Source organism: Cupressus sempervirens, chromosome 1 (genome assembly GCF_028749045.1).
Source record: "Cupressus sempervirens isolate cs-2001-9-10 chromosome 1, ASM2874904v1, whole genome shotgun sequence".
Taxonomy (NCBI): Eukaryota; Viridiplantae; Streptophyta; class Pinopsida; order Cupressales; family Cupressaceae; genus Cupressus; species Cupressus sempervirens.
The window spans coordinates 860,920,234-860,926,233 of record NC_143118.1 but is presented as its reverse complement, the minus strand read 5'-3'; the positions used below and the strand labels follow the sequence as shown (position 1 = coordinate 860,926,233).

The window sequence follows — 6,000 nt, the reverse complement described above, 5'->3', positions numbered from 1 at the left end:
GGTAGATTACTGGACTGTGCCAACTCTCCAAGTTACATTTTATTGAATTTAATTTTTCATTACATGTCAGCAAAACTGGAAAGTAGTTTGTTATCAAAAAATGTTGAATATATATCTAAATATATTCATTAAAAATATTTTGTTATATTATTTTGAAATGGGATTTAATTTTGTTTTCAAATCACAATAATATCTACTAATGATTTTTTAGAAATTATATAATATTTAGTGATGATAGATTTGTTTTCAGTAATCTACGTTCTTTATACTAATCAAGATTTATTTATTACATAATATGAAGCCCATTGAACAACCTAGCTGTGCACAAACAAAGGTTTTAATCGTCCAATAATCTTGTTTCTATTTACAGAGGTGTGTCGAGTTCAAGATCCTTGCCTATTTAAAATAATCACTTCATCAACCATGCAATATAACTATAAAACCATAACACCTTCACATGTAACACAGATTCTTCACTCCACCCTAACCACATTCTCATGGATGCAACAAAACATCAAGTGGATGAGTAAATGGAATATTCATTTCAATATGTGCCCCACAAGTAATAAAGAAATAAAGGTCTTTGTTATGGAGAAATTCTACAAGAGAAATTGGGGAAGCGAGAGTGGGAGGAAGAAACTATATTATATAAATGAGTTCAACCCCACTTGTGATCAACTCGAAAAAGTGTACATAGGAGCCAACATTTCTTGGAGAGCTAAAATTCTTATTGCTCAGCTGAGAACCAACTCTCACCAACTTCGTTGTGAGACCGGGCGTTGGAAGAGGCCAAAGGAGGCTTGGGAAGAGAGAATTTGCAGATTTTGCAATTCTGGGAAAGTGGAAACTGAACAACACTTTATTCTAGAATGTGAGGCCTACAAGGATAGCAGGGATAAGTTTGCGGATACTATATGTGACAGTTCTTGGCATAACCTGTTCAACGAATAGTACATTGAGCAATTGGGGGGGCTCATCATTAGTCTACACAAGAGGCGAACAGCGCTACTTAAGTTTGCTTGAATTGTCTTGCTGTCCCATAGACTATTTTTGGCCTCGTGGACGTTAAAATTTTATCTATCTATCTATCTATCGTACCACACCTTATCAAAAAGTAACAAACCATAGGCAGGAACTTTGACGCTTGCGCCCTTGTTATGCATGGACGCTATCGACGACTTGGGATATTGGCCGGAAGCACATGGTAATCGTTTTGTTTGAGGATACATTTTAGCATTTGTAGGTTTCCAGGGTTTCGCATGTAGGGCTAGTCGGTTCAGATATCGAGCAGAGACCCGAGAGCTCACTTTTAGGCATTTTCATCTCAGAAAATTTGGCTGGGAAGTTATTTTATCAAAGATTCAATAATTATAAATGCAGACACAACATCCGACAAAGTTCCTGGTTGGTCTATATATACCTGTAAGGGAAATCCACACTCTGTTCCAAAGCTCTGATTTTTGCTCAGGCGGAGATATTGCTGTGAAAGATTGTGTAATCTGTCATTTAAATTCCATTGAAAATTTATGAATCCTCCTCAACAAATGTATTTTGTGTATAACCTGTAAATATCACATTGGACGAGATGACATTTCCTTTGACAGGATTATTTCAAAGAGATACCATGCCCTGATGCCCACATTTTACGTTAACAGGGCATTTCCATTATGAATCGATGGATGTCCATAACCTGTTCTGAAGCTCTCATTGTTCCCACCGCAGAACTCATTCTTATAAACAGAAACCATCAATCACAGGAAAAAAAGACCCACGACACGAAATGATGTTGGTAGCGCTCCAGATTCAAAACTCTTAAGGAGACCCCGATTCAAGTGGCAAGATTATTCTTTCATAGTTGGGGAGCATATACGTATGCAATCCAATAAAGAACAAAAGATCACGGGCATTCACCGTACCTTTGGGCGGGGTTTGTTTGAATTTTGAACAATTAACGGTGATAACTTTCTGAACGGCGAAAGGAACTCGGCCTACACCAGCTATCGAAGAGGTCAAAGCTTCGAGTGTGTTGGTTATGCCCAGCTGCCAGCAGACACCTGCATAAAGTTGGTCTCTATCAGTGAGTTTGAGGTATTCACGATGACAACTCAAATTATTCTCAAGAGATATTGTTGTTTTTGGTTGATTCTTCACAATGCAACTTGTCCATTTTTATTTAATAAATTTGTGGTTAGACTGTTTTGTCTGCTAGATTTGATAATACTATGAACCTGATCTCAATGTTTTTGCGAATTTATTTAGAGTAGGTTTTTAGTGAAAAAGTAAATTATAATTTTTTCTCTAAAATACATGTAACATATATCCCGTTTGGCTTCCATAATTGAAAAGGAATTGACATTTGTAATTTTGAATTTTTTTGAGGTCGGCCCGACCTATTTGGCTTTGGTAAAAAAAACGAGAAGTGTTCGTTGTTTTTGCCGCTTGCCTTGCTCGTGTTTTCCTCTGCCTCGCATTTTGCTCTGTTTTCTCGCAGATACAACAGGTATGCGATTTCCTCTGCTCTGCTCACGTTTTTATGGTTTCTGTTTGTTTTGAAGATTGTCGTTTATAAACTCAATGATCGACTCAAACTTCTCCCTTGGTGTTTTCTACCCGTTATATTGCCATGTAAACCTTTGCCCACCTAACGAGGAAACATCCCTTTGACACATGCATATTTTCCACGGAGACGAGCTGTCTATAACCAACCTTGCCATTTCACTGGCTCGCGCGCTTATGTTTTTGTCCTCTGTTTGTTGAAAGAGATCAGATTCCGTAAAGCCATGTTGTTATTTTCAAAGAACCTGGTCAAATCTACGTATTACTGTTTTACTATGGTAACTCTATTTTTTATATCTCTCATTTTATTTGGGTTTATAGAGCTACATATTTCATCTTATGCTTTAGAACCCTTAAAAACCATTGCAGACTATGATGAATCTGCTTCATTTTCTTGGAGCACAATGATGGATGATAAGACTCCTGTTCCTGTTTTCATGTGTTTCCTGTCCTATGAATGCAAATACTGTTATGATTTCAGATGTAGTCTGTATCATTGCCATCTTACACATCCATTTTGGTCGCTACTTACTCTGTTTTAAATCAAATTATGTGTCATGGATTCAAAGAAAAACTGACAAACACTCTATTTGTAAGACAAAACTCTAAACGGTGCACTGCTTAAAGTCTAATTTACTACCTATTGGATGATGCTTGTGGCCTTCAAAAAATAAATCTGTGTTTTTCGAAAGTTGAAAACCATAGCTCTGTTGTAAGCAGCAGCAATATTGGATCTAAGAGGCAATGCCATTATGTTTATCAGAGTGCTTTGTAAGGAAAAATCCTAGACAATTATATCAGCTGTGTTGTTTGAGAGGCTTCATTGTCGAGGATTTTTCTATGTGACACAAATTCAGCCCTCCTATTTCTGAGTACTTTTCTTTCTCTGCCACAATTTGAATTCAACCACTCGATGTAAAGAACCAAAACAAATCTTATAGCAACGGTCACAAATGGTCTTCATTGAATCTACTCCACGCTTGAACCAAATCTCCATATAATTTCAAGGTGAAGAGAGGTTTCGGATTTTATTTAATGTACCAGAGATCAATTTGTAGTAGTAGATTTACAGTAACAAATAAACTTTCCTAGCTTCCATATTTGTAGTAACATTCTACATCCACAACATCTTCAAAATATTCATTTTCCACATATAATGTTACACCTGGTGTGCATTGTGCAATCAGATTCTGTAATAATCCAGACTATGATGAATCTGCTTCATCCATTGTATGGGAATCACCAGGAGGGTCATTTTCTAATGCATTCCCAATTCCCAATTCCACACAATCTGCAAACTGTCTGTGCAAGGAATATCTATGATCATGTAGCTTTAATTTCACACATCCCAGGTCCATTGTATCATCATGACATGGCCAAAAGCTGAGATGATTCAAATGCTGTAGTTCCTCATTCCTTTTAACCAGTTCTTGCTTTTCTGACTACTCTGAACTATGCCATTTCTGGCCATTCTCTGTTCTCTCATTCATTTTTAAATTGGGTTTTCTGTACTTATACTCTGTTTCCTCATTCATGTCTGAATTGGGTTTTCTGTACTTATACTCTATTTCCTCATTCATGTCTGAACTGGGTTTCCAGTAGTTATACTCTGTTTCCTCATTAATGTCTAAATTGGGTTTTCTGAGCATATACTCTGTCTTCTCAGTAATGTCTTAATTGGGTGTTTCAAGCTTGTACTTTGCTTCCTCATTCATGTTTGAATTAGGTTTTTCACGTACAAATTTCAGGGCTTTTGGCTTCATGACATTGTTGAAACCCCTATGCCTAGAAAGTGTGATCTGATGTATTGTTTTAGCAATTTCTAATCCAAGGGGTTTCCCCTGAGTATAGAACTGTTTTAGCAGGTTCTTGGCCATCTCATGATAAACGCTAGTTGCAGGATTATATCTCGTTGCATTGTCAAATGTTAGATCTATATCATGAGCAAATTCCGTGGGATTTGAGTAGAGATTTTTCTGTAGCCTTGATCCTATGGTGGAGAGATCCATTGGCTCTTTGATGACATTTCTATACCTTGGAGCATCCCATTCATCAAGATCCAAAGCTTCTCTGAAAGGCCAAGCATGAGGAGTAATGATTGAACTTTGGATTATATCCATGCACTTGTATTTTAAGGCAGGCCCAAATCTGTCAAAGATATGGCATCCATTAAAAACTCTTCTTTCATTCTGTTCACCACCATTGGAACGCCTCTGCATTCTTGTGTCACAAAAGAGTGATTGCATTGCAGAGATATTTTCACCAATTGAGTCTGAATTGCTCATATATGCAAAATCAATACTGCTTTCAGAAATTGTCATTGTTATTGTATTATATTCTCAGTAATGTAACAAGAAGTTGCAAATTGTGGTATTTTTTGGGAGTTTTATTTTTCCTGTGTAGCATGTATTAATAACAATAAATAAAAGACTTTAAAATCATGCAATGTAATGCACATTGAAATCACATTTAAACTCTCGTTAAAACAATATATTAGAAACACATCTCATTCATATTAAAAAATAAAAATAAAATAAAATATGCTTATTCTGGTTGGTATTCCAATTCCAGAAATGTGCAACCAAATGGAGGAAATGTCTATTCTCATTATGAGTTCTTGGTGAACCTAGAGCTCTCATTTAAACTTGGGTTCTATGAATCTTTATATAAAGATTTTCTATTCTGTTTGCATCAATTGTCATACAGATCTTGCCCCTCAGCTGAATTCTATTTCAAAATAGTAAAATACCAAGTATTCTGTTCAATTTAATAAGAATCTGAATGTGTTCTGAGTATTTTTCAAAGTTTGTTTGGAGTCATTCTATGTGAGAATAATTAATTTTTTCTGTTTTTGCCACACCAAGAAATATGTTATGTATAAGGTCATATTCTTTAATTAATACTTATAACTTTTATGTAGCTCTTAGCCTGCCACCGTGTGAACTTGAGCTTTTATCTTTGCCATGTTGCATCTCAGTCATTTGATGAACAAAAATTAATTAGAAATTGCCATTTTTAAAGGAAAGAAAGAAAGAAAGAATTAGTGGAGATTTGTCGAACTGTTTTACATGTATGCAAGTATTGTACTGTTTTCAGTTTTCAGTTGTAAAATGTTTAGATTGGATGACCAGAGATAATGTGGAAGTATTGTATTGTTTCCAGTTTCAGTTGTAATATGTCTAGATTGGATAACCAGAGATAAACAATTGGATTTCATCAGACACATAGCATCTTGATCTTAATGAAGGATCACATAGTGTCATCTGAAACATTGCTGTCATACTTTTTTTTATATCACAATTCTTTAAATTTTTATGTAAATGAAAATGTTTTTTGAATTCAATGTCTTTTGGAGTCTATTAAGAAAAATGATGGGAAAAAGAGGATCTCTGGTGTCGATTGTATTAATATATGAGGTTATCTGATGAGGTGTTGATGAAGATA

General features: G+C 35.5%; 1 protein-coding gene across 7 annotated transcripts in view; it reads left to right on the top strand.

The window, feature by feature from the left end:
* Positions 1-1,096: 1,096 nt before the first annotated feature.
* The window catches only part of LOC149580565 (Alg9-like mannosyltransferase family), a 46,576-nt gene continuing 41,672 nt past the window's right edge, over positions 1,097-6,000 (top strand). For all 7 annotated transcript variants that reach the window (XM_089791917.1, XM_089791898.1, XM_089791883.1 and 4 more), the window contains exons 1-2: positions 1,097-2,088; positions 2,380-2,500. The gene's annotated coding sequence lies outside the window, so the exon portion shown is untranslated. The remainder of the gene's footprint in view (positions 2,089-2,379; positions 2,501-6,000) is intronic.